Genomic DNA, 14519 nt, shown 5'->3' with positions numbered 1-14519 from the left:
CTGTGTGTCGTACTGGCCAGTCCCTTCCCGCCCAAGGTCATCTGGAGCCCATCATCCCCGGGAGGAGGACACTCACGGGACGGGTTGCGGAGCACCATGCGACGCAGCCAGGGGGATGGGATGGCAGGGGCAGGGCAGACAGGAGGCCTTCACACAGGCGGAGAACCCCTGGGCCCAACTGAGGCTGCTCCCCCCACATCCAATCTCCCGCAGACCCACTTCACGCTCACCCTGAAGCTATGGGACGCCTACATCCTGGACGGAGAGCACGTCCTCACAGCGATGGCCTATACCGTCCTCAGGCTGCACCGCAGTAAGGGACCCTGCAGGAGCCCAGGGGTGTCTGATGCAGGTGTCGAGGGCCGGGAGATGGCCCACTGCTCCCAGGAGCGAGCAGGCTGGCCTTGGTGGAGGGACACTGGCTGGCCGGTGGCTTGGGGGCTCCCCTGCAGAGGAACAGGGGCCATGGGGCCTCTCCTGCGAGGCTCTGCCCGTGGTGCTCCTGGGAACAGCGGGACGCCCAACTGCTCTCCCCAGCAGGATCCTGGGACGGTGGGCAGGCGCCCCTCTGCTCTGACTCACACCCATTGCCCAGAACGCCTCCTGAAGCTGCCCCTGGAAGGGTTGCAGCCTTCCTTCAAGACACCCTGGCCCAGCCCTGGGCCCTGGAGGATGAGGCCGTCCTCAGACACCTTCGGGCCTCCATGGCCCATCTCCGATGGAGGAAGTGCGACCTGCCCCCGCCAGGTGGGCTCCGGTCCCCGGCCCCTTCCGCCTCACCCTCCTGGGGCAGTTCACAGTGGATCCAGTCCCCAGGGGCCCTCCTCTGTCTCTCTGTCCATCTGTACTTCTGCTCCAAGCTCGGGGAACCCAGGCCCAGCCCGTGCATCGGGGTGCTACCTGTGAGGACGGGGCATGCGCAGCCTGGATTAGCGGTGAGGGGCAGGCCGGGATGGAAACCCAGGGAGCCGGGAGCACAGCCTGGGGGCACAGCCTGCTGGGCACAAGAAGCCTACTGGAGACGCTGACCCAGTCTGCCTGTTTGCAGCCGGCCCTGAGGAGCTCCCCAAGATGGCACTGGGCCAAGAGCAGGGGTCCCCAGCCCCAACAACCCTCTTCCTTTCTCCTACTCTGGAGATGCTCTCCGGAGCAGACGGGTTGGCCTCCCCAGGCCCAGCCATACCCGCTGAGCTGCCGGGACCCCTTCCACGCCAGGCCGTGATCAAGGCCGAGCAGCCGCTGCAGGAGGGAAGGTCAACGCAGCCCTTGGCTGTACCCCCGCGGCCGGGAGCCCCTGGCACCCCGGTTCTGGCACGGCTGCCCCCGCAGCAATGCAGTTCCCTCCCCAACCTCCCAGGACACCAGGGGGGGTGTGTGCAGTTGGCCTGTGGACATGGCCTTGAGGCCACAACCGTGGGCCCCTTTTCCTTCAGCCCCTGCCAGGGCCACACCTGTGGCCACACCCCAGACCAGGCCCCAAAATGTGTCTGGGTCTCCTGGGTTGAGGTCGCTCCAACCCAGGAAGGAGGATACTGTAGCGCCCGGGACACCCTTCCTGCCCTGGGGCCTCCGCAGCTCCTGTCCCTGTGTGCGCTTAGAACAGCCCAGCCGAGACACGTGCCGGCCAGTGCAGAGCCCGCAACCCCAGGGCCCTGCACATGCCTGGGCCCGCTGACCGCCTCCTCCATGCGCAATGTCAATTCCCCAAGGCCTCTGGAGAAGAGCTTGGGGGCTGAGAGGCTCTGGGCAGCCAGCACGGTGCCTTGCCTCCTCACTCTGGACTTTTTAGAAGATGGCACCCCCGCCAGGACGTACAAGTCACTGACTTAGAGGGACCTCCGCTGGCCTGACCCCAGGCCCGGGGGAGCAGAGACGACACAAGCTCCCTACCCCCACAATGACCAGAGGGAGAACTGAGGGATTGGAGGCCTCATAGCCTTAGGCAGTCCTGAGTTCTGACCCACAGCTGATGAAGTCCACAAAGAACACACTGTGTCTCCCTTGGGTTTGGGAGTGCCCCACGGGTGTACGACTCCCACCACAGGATACCCCAGCCTGGGCACAGCAGGGAAGAGCGGTGGGCTCCACCCTCCCCTCCCCCACAGGAGGAGGCAAGGGCCACCAGAGCCCAGGACTCCAGCGATCACCTGGCAGCAACGGGGCACTGGCCAAGGCCAGGCAGACGTGTCGGGACCCTCTCCGGGAACCCCGACACTGCACCCCAGCTCAGGTCAGCATCCTAGCACCTGCCTCTCAAGACTCCAAGCTCAGGAAACGTCCCGACACCCGCAGTCAGCACAGTGGAATCGACAAGTGGTAGACGCTAGCGCCCAGGCCTCCGTGCGATTTCCCCCTGCCCCTGAAGGAGAAGCAGGTCTCCGTCCCCAGGGGAAGGCTGGCACCCTTAGTTCTGAGCCCCTCTTGACTGCTGACATTCAATAAAGTGTTGTCGTGGTCGAATACAAAGCCGGCCTGACTTGTGGAGCCCAGACTCTCTGCGACACATGCCAGACAGTCACCCAGACAGAAGAGGGTAGCTCGGCCCAGGCTGCCTCCCCAGTCCCCGCAGAGCTCCCTGCAGAGGGGCCTCCAGGCAGACAACGCTGAAGGACCCGGGGCCCTTCCCACCTCGGCCTGACACCAGCGTCGAGACCCTGCAATAATGGAGTGCGACTCAGCCTGTGCCCAAAGGGCCAGGATGGGGCTGGCAGCAGAGTGACTGCAAGGTGCCGCTGGCCTCAGGTTACCACAGTCCGTGCAAAGCTCGTCCTTCTTCCTTCTTCCCACCCAGGCTCCCACACAAGGGACGCCTCCATAGGAAGGGCAGCCGGAGCCAACCCTTCACAGAAACGGCCAAAGGGACACTTGTCTGCGTGGCTGAAGACTGTCCCCGGGGCTCAGGGCCCACTCCCAAGGCCATAATGAATATTCGTCATCTGTCGTCCACCACTCTGTGTGTCTCAGTCTAGTGGCTGCTTCCCCAGGAGGGTGACCCAAACCTTCATCGTTGGGGAGTCTGAGCCAGTCCTGACCCGTGACGGCTAGGTCTCCCAGCCACGCTATGTGCCACTGCACGAGTCCACGTTCCTCCTTATCGCAGACCACGTCTTCTTCCACACAATGCGGACCGCATGCCCGCAGCTCTGTCCACCTCACGGTGTCCTTTGCAGACACCCCCCTCGTAGGGCTGGACAGCCATTCATGCTATGCTCGGACCAACATGTCAACCCACCAAAAAGGGACCCATGTCGTCCCCCTCCACGCTGTGGCCCCCGGGAACCGCCGTCAAGTCTTTAAGAGTGAGCTACCGTAAAGCCTTCTTTGATGTGGAGGTCTGAGCCACCTGATCCTAATGCCTGGACCCACTGGGCCTGCACTTGCCCAACCCCTAAGCAACGCATCAGTTGAGGACAGATTTCTGCCTGCCTGGCTGACATTAGGACTCAGGGAGTCTAGCAAACCCCAGGTCCGGGTGGGCCCCTCAGAAGACACACGTGGGCAGAGATACAGTCCATTGTGGTCTCGTGTGACAGGCACCTTCGCCCAGACTCGTCCAGTGCAAGTGCTCCGTATCCTTCCGGCACCCCCAGCATCATGGGGTCGGCTCACCCTGCTTATCCAGTCCCGTGACCGCCACCTCATTCAGGGAGAACCACTGGGTTCTGACCGTGTGGACACTCACGTGACCTCTCCATCTAGGTTGTCCAGCTTGAGAGCAGAGGCCAGCAGGACCTGGACGGGGTGGACTGACGCCACTCCTGCACAGAGGGCCCCTCCCGCGAGGCTGCCGTGTGCTACTAGGGCCTCACTGGGGACCGTGCGTCGGGGCCCAGCCACCCAGGCTGGAAGACCACACCAGCCTCTTGTTTCCTATCTCACGGGAGAGGGATTTTTCCATTCGAGTGCCTTCAAGAAAGGCTCCAATAAAGAGAATGTGGTTTCTGGGTGCAGACTCTACATGTGTGGTGGGACAAAGAGCCTCCCTTGTCCATCCCCTCCAAGTCCTTCTCGGTTCCACGAATCCTCTCTCTGGGCCCTAAGCCCCAGGGGACCACAGCCTCCCTACTGCAGAGTGAAGCTGAAATGGGGTGGGCCTCACACACTCACAGTCCCCGCCCAGTGCTGGGGAGAGGGCAGTGAGGGGTCTCTGCTGCTCTCCCTGCCCAAAAGCCTTCCCTAAGGAAAGAAACTTGTACACAAGGAGAGGAATTTATTGGTTAACATGGAGGCTTGAGCTTCTGCCTTTGGACGCCATATTTCTAGCTTTCCCTCCCTCGATTCCCAGCATTTCTTAGTTTGTCCCTTGGACTTCTTCAGCCCCTCTTCTTTCTTCTTCCTTGGAGGAAAACACCTCCATGGCCAGTGTCTTCCAGGACACTCTCCTTGGCATTCTTTTCTCTTTAATCCATGTCCCTGTGTTTCACCTCATCTGGTCCCAGAGCTTTCTGTCTGTTCCTCCATCCCCAAAAGAGACGCCGTTTGCCCCCAACCTACTTATCAGAAAGCCTAATGGTAACACCAAGAAGAAGACGCCCACCCCCGCCCAAATGTGTGCTCCTCACGGCTCAGCTGTTGCAGCCAAAAGCGGCCACAGATGACACATGATGACTGAATACCTCACTCACTAAAGCTGATATTTGAATTTCATGTAATTTTCACTGTCACAGGTTATTATTTTTTAAAAATGTCTAACCATTTAACAATGGAAAAGCCATTCTTGGCTCACGGTTCTACAGAAACAAATCAGGGCAGGATTTGGTAGACTGCCAAAAGAAGTCCACGTTGACAGGTGGTGTCCATGGAGTACCTCAGGCATTTTCCCAAGCACAAAGAGATCAGTAGGTCCAGGGACAAGGTTGCTGAAGGGAGATGGATCACAGGAAGCGGCGAGTCCAGACCCGGGGCCAGAGGCAGGCAACAGGGTGTCAAGGCTCCTGAAGGAATCCGTCCCCGGCTCCTATTCCCCTGATTGTATCATTAGAGGTCAGCTATCACTGGGCCATCGGCCGACATTTTTAAACTCTATTTTTTTTTAATTTATTTATTTTCAGAAAAACAGTATTCATTATTTTTTCACCACCCCGCATCGTCCCCCGTGTCGCACCCCGCGTCAGTCCCTTTCCCTGGCCAGAGAGCACATCCTCTGACTGCGAGCTCTGTGCAGTTCAGGTGGGGCAAGACCTTGCTCGCAGGGATGGCATCCACTCCATGGAGGCCTGGGCCAAGCCGGGCCAGGTGAGCAGGCTTCCGACCCCACAGCTAGCCAGAGACCCATCCTGCCCTGCCCTGCCGCGGCCCTGCCAGCCAGCAGTGCTCGCCGTCCCCTCTCCTCCCACATAGGGCAGCCACACTGGCTCTCGCTCCAGCTCCAGGACCCTCTCCAACACTCCAGGAGCCCTGCGACCCAGCGGCCCCTAGCGCCTTAAGTGTCCCTGGACCTCGGGGTGGTGGAGAATGCCGGCGCTCAGGGTCTACTCTGAACCAGCTCCAGGGAGAGGGGGAGCTCCAGGGACAGGGGGAGCTCCCTGGACAGAGCTGCCCTGAGGCGGGCCCTAAGGGCGACCTTGGGACCCTGGTCCCTAGGTCCCCAGAGCTTCCTGTAGGCCTTGTTGTCCCTGCCCCTTTCATGGGCTGGTGGGGACAAGGTCGTTGCTCGGATGGGAGTGGGACACTGGATGTTCAAGCCAGGAGCCAGACCCCAGGTACGCCCTGTGGGAGAGTGTGGTAAGGACCTCCTGAGGAGTGAGCTGCCTGGTACAGGCAGGCCTGGGGCTGTGGAGTGAGTAGGAAACGGCGCCCCTTGTGTGGGAACCTGGGCAGACAGGGGGAAGAAGGAGGAGCTTTGCACAGACTGTGGTGACCTGAGGACACCGGCACCCGCCTGTCACACTGTTCCTACCCCTCTCCTGGTCCCAGGAGAGGGCACAGTCTCGGTTTCAGTCCATTATTTCAGGGACTGGATGGTGGCGTCTGGCCGAGATGGGAAGGGCCCCGGGACCCTCAGCGTTGTCTGTCTGGAGGCCCGTCTGCGGGGAGACCTACGTGGACTGGGGAGGCGGCCTGGGCCGAGCCCCCGTGTTCTGTCTGGGTGTCTGTCTGGCGTGTCTAGCAGACGGTCTGGGCGCCGCAGGACAGGCTGGCTTTGTGTTGGACCACGACAACACTTTATTGAATATCAGCAGTCAACGGGGCTCAGAACCAAGAGTGGGAGTCTTGCCCTGGGGACGGACATGAGCTTCTCCTTCAGAGGAAGGCGGAAGTCGCACAGAGGCCTAGGCGCTAGCGTCACCCACTTGGCGACTGTGCTGACTGCAGGTGTGGGCACCTTTCGCGAGTTTGGGGCCCTGAGAGGCAGGTGGTGAGGCCGGTGGACCTGAGCCGGGGTGCAGCGTGCGGATTCCTGGACAGGGTCCCGACACATCTGCCTGGCCACGGCCATAGCCCCAGGGCTGCAAGGGGACCGCTGGAGACATACGCTCTGGTGGCTCCTGCCTCCTGCAGTGAGGAAGGGGAGGGCAGGGACCACTGGCTCATCCCTGCTGTCCCCAGGCTGGGGTGACCTTTGATCCCCAGCGCTGCCCTCATGGGGAGTCGTGGATCCATAGGGCATGCCGAGGACGCAGGCAGACACACAGAGTTCCTCGAGCACTTGACCAGCTTTGGGTCAGAACTCGGGACTGCCCAAGGCCGTGGGCCCTCAAATTCCTCAGTCTTCCTTTTGGTCGTGGTGGGGCTCATGTCGACTCTCCTCCTGGGGGCGATCTGGCAATGCTGTGAGTCAGAGCAGAGGGATGCCTCCCCACCATCCCAGGATCCTGCCCAGAGACAGTGGTTAGGCGGCCCGCTATTCCCAGGAGCACCACAGGAAGAGCCGGCCAGGGGAGGCCTCATGCCCGCTGCTCCTTTCAGTGGGGCCTGAAGCCACCTGCCGGCCTGTGTCCCTCCACCAAGGTCTGCCTGCTCCTGTTCCTGGGAGGTGGGCCGGCTCCGCAAACCCCACACCTGCACGGGGCACCACTGGTTTCCCGCGCAGTCCCTTACTGGGGTGCAGCCTGAGGACGGTGTAGGCCATAGCTGTGAGGAAGTGCTCTTCGTCCAGCATGTAGGCATCCCACAGCTTCATGGGGAGGGAAAAGGGGGTCAGTGTGGAGAGCGGGTGAGGGAGGAGCCTCCTCAGGGTGGTCCAAGGGGGGCTCCACAGGGTGAAGGCCTCCCCACTGCCCAGTCCCTGACGCCCCCCTGACTGGGTCGGATATTCCTCTGCAGCCAGCTGAGTGGATGGCCGGGCTGTGCAGCAGGCCGGACGGACCAAGCACACTTCTTGCCATAAGTGGGAGATGCCACCACCCGGGCTTCGTCAGGCCATGGGCTGCCAGAGGGACCCAGCAGGAAAGGTGGCAGCCAGGCAGGAGGTTCAAGGCCCCTTGGGAATGGGACAATGATCTGCAAATGCTGAGGCCAGAGGCCATGGCTACAGACGCCCTGAGGAGGCCGTGCACTTTGCCAGTGGGGAGGCAGGCTGGCTGGGGGTCCCAGCCTGCCCCTCTGCTGCGGCCGCCCTTCAGGGAGGGAGTCCTGAGTTCCAGGTCCCGCCCAGGTGCCCTGCAGGTCCCCTACCGTGCATGGCGTGGGTCTCCAAGCTCATCAGCTGGGCCAGGGCCCAGAAGGCGTCTTCCTCACCCAGGAGCATCAGGAGGAGTCCCACAGTGTCGCTCATCCCCCGACAGTAGCCCACCTCCTGCAAGACGCAGATCCCATGGAATGGGCCACCTCGCTGGGGGGAAGTCAGGACATGGATAACTGCCCTGCCCACCCAGGTCCCAACCCTCCCACCGCTCTTCAGGACCCAGCCCTGAGCGATAGCACCACAGCTGTGCAGGCCAGAGCCACCGGGCACCCAGCGTTCAGGGACTCGGGGGTCATCCATCCCCCTCACTGAGGTTGGCATCCCAGCCCGGTGTCAGTCCTAGGGTGCTAGGCCCCTCGCTTGCGTCTCTGGGACCGTGGGAACTGCAGTCCCAACTAGGGGTCCCCCCGCTCATGCATCCTGGAGACAAAGTGCACCCGCAGAGCAGGAGGGCTGGCAGCAGTGACACTCACGGGGTAGTACATAGAATATGCTCGGAGGACATGGAACATGGCTCGCTGCCTGGGGACAGGGAGAGCAGGGTGGGTGACTCTCCTCTGACCAAGCTGCATGAGAGCCCCCGAGGAGGAGAGTGCATCCCCAGGGGACCCACGGTCTTCAGCGAGGCGCAGCGGGGGGACAATTGAGGCGGGGGATGTGGGTGGTGAGCATGGGACCCGGGGTGGGGCCCGATGGCATTGGGGGGTTCATGGTCCTTGCTATCATTATAAACACTGTCCAATGTCGAAAAGACAATGCCAGTCCACGCAGAAAAACACCCAGCGGACTCTCCCCTTGACCGTGTGCCCTTTGTTCGTCCATGTGTGTCCTCGCCCGGCCGAGTCTGGGCTGCCAGGCCCCCAGCTCCCCGTAGTGCCCCCACCCACCACCCCACCCCCTGCCGGGCACCCCTTATACCAGCTCCACGCCTACGTTATGGGTCTGCTCACATGGCTTCCCTGAGAGGCCTTGGCCTGGCGCCCTCCCCATCACAGCAACCCCGGGGGGGAAGGTAATGATCCCTGGGTCTCTAGCTCATGTATACTATATGGCTGGACCATGTTTGCTGCCATTCCTCCCCTCTCCTCAGTAACCCCATGTCCCACACCCAGAAATTCCCTGGGTCTCTCTGACCCTCCAAAGAGCTCCTGTGCCCTCAGAGCCCTGCTTGTCCCCGAGCCTCACCTAATGCCATAGCGGTCCCCCAACAAGACGTGGTTCAGGAAGGTCCGGTTCACATCCAGATCGATTGCCTGATGTCCTTGGAGAGAGCTGGCCTGCTCCTTCGTTTTCTGGGGGCAGAACCAGGGAGGAGGAACCAGCATCAGGGCACAGAACCCCAACTGCCACCAACTGCCCCCAAAGCAGGGAGCGTCCCGAGCCGCCGCGTGACTTGTCCTGAGGACACGTCCTTCCTTCCCTGGTCTCTGAGGTGAGGCCCTCACAGGAGCCCATCCTGCTTGGGACACCTGCATCAGGGATCATACTCGGCAGCCCTGGAAGCCCAGGACACTCCCGAGGGTCAGCCCGTGGGTCTTCACCTCCTCCGCACCGAGCCCTGTCCTACTGGGCCCCGAGCTCGCCTCTCCCCACGGGGTGCCCTCAGCTCCTGCCCAGGCCTCCTCCAAGGGCCACGTCTCCGCTGAGGGTGAAAGGGCTTACCTCGTAGAGCCCCTGTTGGGTGGACTTCACCTTCTCAATATGGAGCAGGAGGGCCCACACCTGACCCCTCACCTGGCGAGGGACCCCTTGTTACACTCGAGGACGCATCTGAAGGAATCAAGGCAGTGCTGTGACACAGAACTAGGGCCGCCCCACCGAACCCGGGGATTGTGAGGCATCTGGAAGCTTCTGATTTTGGTCTCGGGGCATCCCTCAAGAGGCTGGGTCTCCCTCTAGCTAGGCCACTTATGCCACGAAGAGGAGGGGACTGGGGCCCGGACCCATTGCTCCCTCCGCCACCCGCTTGGGCCTGGAGAGGCTTGGCTCTGCCAGCAGACTCACCCCAGACAGGGGCACTCCCGTGAGGTATGGGCCCAGGGGAGACACAGGCTTTACCCTCAACGCCAATGAGCCAGATGCCTTCTGTGGGCACAAGGCACCCACCTTCTCGCTGGGCCACAGTCGTCACAGTGGCATAGCATCTTTGCCCACATGTCGGTCATTCCTCCCCTCTCCTCAGTGTCCCCGCGTCTCCTGGTCAGAAGCCCCCTGGGTCATGCCTGACCCCCCGAGTAGCCCTGGGTCCCCAGAGCCCTGCTTATCCCCCAGCCTCACCTGACGCCATAGCAGTCCCCCAACATGACGTGGTTCCGGAAGGTCTGGTTCACGTCCTGTTCCATTTGCCTGGTGCCCTTAGAGAAGAGCTGGACCCACCCTTTAACTTTCTGGGGGCAGAACCGGGGAGGAGGAGCCAGCATCAGCACACAGAATCCCAACTGCCACCAACTGCCCCTGAAGCAGAGAGCATCCCGAGCTGCCCTGGGCCGTGTCCTGCGGACACCTCCATTCTTCCCTGGTCTCTGAGGCAGAGATCAGCTCGGTGTCCACAGTGCCTGGGACACTGCGTCAGGGATCACACTCGGCAGCCCTGGAAGCCCAGGATACCCCCGAGGGCCAGCCCCCGGGTCTTCACCTCCTCCGCACTGAGCCCTGTCCTCCTGGGCCCCGTGCTCACCTCTCCCAATGGGGAGCCCTTGGCCCCTGCCCTGGCCTCCTCCAAGGACCACGCCTCAGCTAAGGGTGCATGGGCTTACCTCATAGAGCCCCTGTTGGGTGGACTTCACCTTCTCAATATGGAGCAGGAGGGCCCACACCTGATCCCTCACCTGGTGAGGGAACCCTTGATACATGCGCGGACGCATCTGCAGGAGACAAGGCAGTGCTGCGACCCAGAACCAGGGCCGCCCTGATGAGCCCGGGGATCGCGAGGCCTCTGGAAGCTTCTGGTCTTGGCTCTCGGGGCATCCTCTGAGAGGCTGGGACTCTCTCTAGCTGGGCCCCATATGCCACGAAGAGGAGGGGACTGGGGCCCTGACCCGTTGCTCCCTCCACTGCCTGCTTTGGCCTGGAGAGGCTGGGGCTCTGCCAGCAGACTCGCCCAAGACAGGGGCACTCCCATGGGGTCGGGGTCTGGGGGAGGCAGGGGGCTTTACCCCCAATGCCAATGGGACATAATCTGTGTGCAGGTGGGCAGCACCCACCTTCTCGCTGGGCCAGTAGTGGTCCCAGTTGGGAAGCATCTTCGCCCACTTGTCGGCCCTGTGGGTCTCCTGGCGATGTTGCTGGAACAGGAGAAGGGAGCAGCAGATAAGCCACCCGGAGCAGGAGATCGGCCCACGGGTAACATCCAGGTGCTTTGCGGAGTGGGGCTGCATGGGAACAGACTGAGAGGAGCCTAGGAGGCACAGGGCCATTCCCGCTGACCACGTCTCCAAGGGTCAGGTGTGTTCCCGGCATCTTGAGGATTCCTGGGACAGTCGCTTAGGTGACATAGCCTTGGGGACAGCTTTGGGGACTGGGACTGCTCTTCCCTGGCCCCATGCCCACCCTCTGTGTCCTGCCTGTGCCCAAGGACACGCTCATACCTTGGCCTCGTGCCTGCTGAGGCCAGGCAGCTCCTTCTCCCTGGAAGGCAAGAGAAGCAGAGTCCTGAGGAACTGGCCCGGGCCCCGAGGCCCCAACACCCGGGCCGGGAGGTCTGACCCTGGGGAGGGCCGGGGCTGCTAGCTGCCTGTGGCTCAGGGTGGGACAGCAACATCCCACCTGTGGGTGAGAAGGTAGTTGCTGCCAGGGGGGCTGGACTGGGGTCCCTCAGCGGTCCCCCTGGAGAGACTTGATCCTAACGTGGGATGGGCCACTCCTAGTCCTGTCACTGCTGCCTGGGTGACCCTGTGACCATCAGTCTGAGGATACCATGGGCTCACGGGTCCTGTGTGCCCAGTGTCAAGATTGCCACTCCCACACTGTGTCCTGCCTCCAGAGAGAGAAGTTCCTGTCAATGCGTTCTGCCCCTGAGCTGGCCAGAGGAAGCCCCCGGGACTCACTGCAGGAAGCCGTGATGGTCCGTGAGCCTGCACAGCGAAACTGCACAGCGAGAGGTCAGCACCTTCCCGGGAGTCCCCTGAAGACACGACTGGGCATGCTTGAAACAGAGAGGGTCCGTGGTGGGGGTCCCATCCAGACCAGAGGCAGGGGGAAAGGAGGGAGCAGAATGGCTCCTCTCACCCCTGCATCCTCAGGGAGCCCAGCACCCTTGGAAAAGGGCCTAGCACGAGAGTCAGGCCTTGTTGGCTCTGGGAACTGCCTGACAGCGGTGCCTCAGTCTACCAGAGAGGGCCCTCACCTGGCTTCCCCCACTCCTAGGGCCAACCACAGCAACTTGGTCTCCTCTGCGGAACTGAGGCTCTGGTCCCTGCCTGGGGCATTCGTGCTCTCGCTGCTGAAGTCTCCCTTGGGGACAGACCAGCTCCTACATACATAGGACCCAACCTGGATCCCCCGAATTCCTTCTGTCTGGGATCTCAGCTTGGGCCTCCTGAGCTCCTGCAGCCTATGATCCCTGCCTTGACCCCATCAACAGCTGACCCCTAGGATTCCTGATGGACCTTCAGCTGCTTCCCATGTCTGGGACACTCCCCCGCTTCACACTTGTTCCCGTGCACTCTGGTCCTTGTCTGGGCTGAACGTACCCATCCTTGGCTCTGGACCCAACCGGGGCCTCCCCTGGGCCTACTGGCTCTGGTCCCCACCCCTGAAGTGGGGACCCGTCGAGTCAATGGGCAGGGTGCAGTACAATGTTCTTAACTATGTAAAACGGCTGTATTGAGCCTAATATGTTCATACAACACGGACGCACATATTCCCATTTCTCACTCGCTTTAGACATGAATGACTGCCATTCTAACCTGCGCTTCCGTGTCTGGCTCCTTTCACTTAGCTTAGGTCCTCCAGGTGGATCCGTGTTGCTATTGTTTTCTTATATATACACATATTTTTCAATTCACATATATTGGTTATATATTGACAATGGACATATAAGATTAATTTCTGCATTTTCTCTGTTATGAGGCACACTGCAATATTGATTGCATGTGGGTACATTTTTTTAATTTATTTTTTATTTTCAGCTTAACAGTATTCATTATTTTTGCACCACACCCAGTGCTCCATGCAATCCGTGCCCTCTATAATACCCACCACCTGGTACCCCCACCTCCCACCCCCCAGCCCTCCAAAACCCTCAGAGTGTTTTTCAGAGTCCATAGTCTCTCATGGTTCACCTCCCGTTCCAATTTCCCCCAACTCCCTTCTCCTCTCTAACTCCCCATGTCCTCCATGCTATTTGTTATGTTCACAAATAAGTGAAACCATATGATAATTGACTCTCTCTGCTTGACTTATCTCACTCAGCATAATCTCTTCCAGTCCCGTCCATGTTGCTACAAAAGTTGGGTATTCATCCTCTCTGATGGAGGCATAATACTCCATAGTGTATATGGACCACATCTTCCTTAACCATTTGTCCGTTGAAGGGCACCTTGGTTCTTTCCACAGTTTGGTGACTATGGCCATTGCTGCTATAAACATTGGGGTATAGATGGCATGTGGGTACTTTTTAAAATTTTTCATTGGAGTGGCTTGACTTCCAGTATGAAGTTGAATGAGATGCGTGATCATAGATTTTGCTCTTATTCCTGGATTCAGGGAGAATATCTAGTGCTTCCCCATTACACCTGATGGAAGCTTCTGGATGGTTTTGGAGATGTCCCTTACGGGTTGAGGAAGTTCCCCTCTATTCCGATTTTGCTGGATGTTTTCATCATGAATGAGTGTTGGATTTCATCAAATGTTCTTTCTATATCAAGTGATACGACCTGTGATCTTTTTCTTTAGATCATTAACACGGCACGTTGCAATGATCCGTGTGCACCTGTGAACCTATCTTACATTTTCAGGAGAATTGGCACTTGGTTGTAGTGCCCTATTCTTTTATATATTTTAGCATTTGAATTCATTATATATTGATTGAGGGTTCTCATGGGGTTCAAAGGGATATTGGTCTGTAGTTGGTCCTTATTTTCTTTCTCTCTTCTTTCTTCCCTCTTCTCTCTCTCTCTTTCTTTCTTTCTTCATCTCTCCCTCTTCCTTCCTTCCTTCCTCCCTCCCTCCTGCCCTTTCTCTCTCCTTTTCTTGCTTCTTCTTTCTTTCCTTCCCCCTTTCCTTTATCCGTTCTTCCTTCTATCCCTTCATCTTTCCCTCGCTCCCACCCTCTCCACCTTCCTCCCTGCTCTTTCTCTCTCTCTCACTCCCACCCTCTTTACTTCCTTGTTTTCTCCATTGTACTATTAGTTGTGGGTATCTAGACAATGCTGTCCTATAGGTTGGGACATAGTCCCTCCAATCCTGTTTTTTCTGGAAGAGACTGCATACCATTGGTCCTCTTGCTTCTTTAAGTCTCTGGTAGAATTTACCATCAAAACCATCTGGGCCTGGGGATTTCTCAGTAGGGTAACTACAGATTCAATTTTTAATCATTGTTCTACGGCTCTGATACCATGCTTTAAAGATGTCATCTGGTATTCATCTAGGTTTCTGGTTCACACCTCCCAAAACCCTTGCAATTTCTAAAGCAAAATGTGTATCTTTTGTTTTAAGCATTGGTCTCTTGACCTCCGTTCCTAAAACTCTTTCAGAGCCATGGAGGTGATGTAAATGTCTTGTTATACCTAACCAGCCACCCTCCACCACAGCTGGGTTTATGATCTTGAGGGGAATTTTGGGAAGGCCACGTGTGATGAGGGGGTTGGAGGCTCCATAAAAACTCAAAAGGCGGGTGGTCAGAGTGCTTCCAAGTCAGTGAACCCTCTTCTAGGAGCCTGGGCCCCAAACT

Source organism: Neovison vison, chromosome 7 (assembly GCF_020171115.1).
Source record: "Neovison vison isolate M4711 chromosome 7, ASM_NN_V1, whole genome shotgun sequence".
In the NCBI taxonomy this organism is placed as follows: domain Eukaryota; kingdom Metazoa; phylum Chordata; class Mammalia; order Carnivora; family Mustelidae; genus Neogale; species Neogale vison.
The sequence above is the reverse complement of the archived record's forward strand: the minus strand, read 5'-3'. Positions refer to the sequence as shown.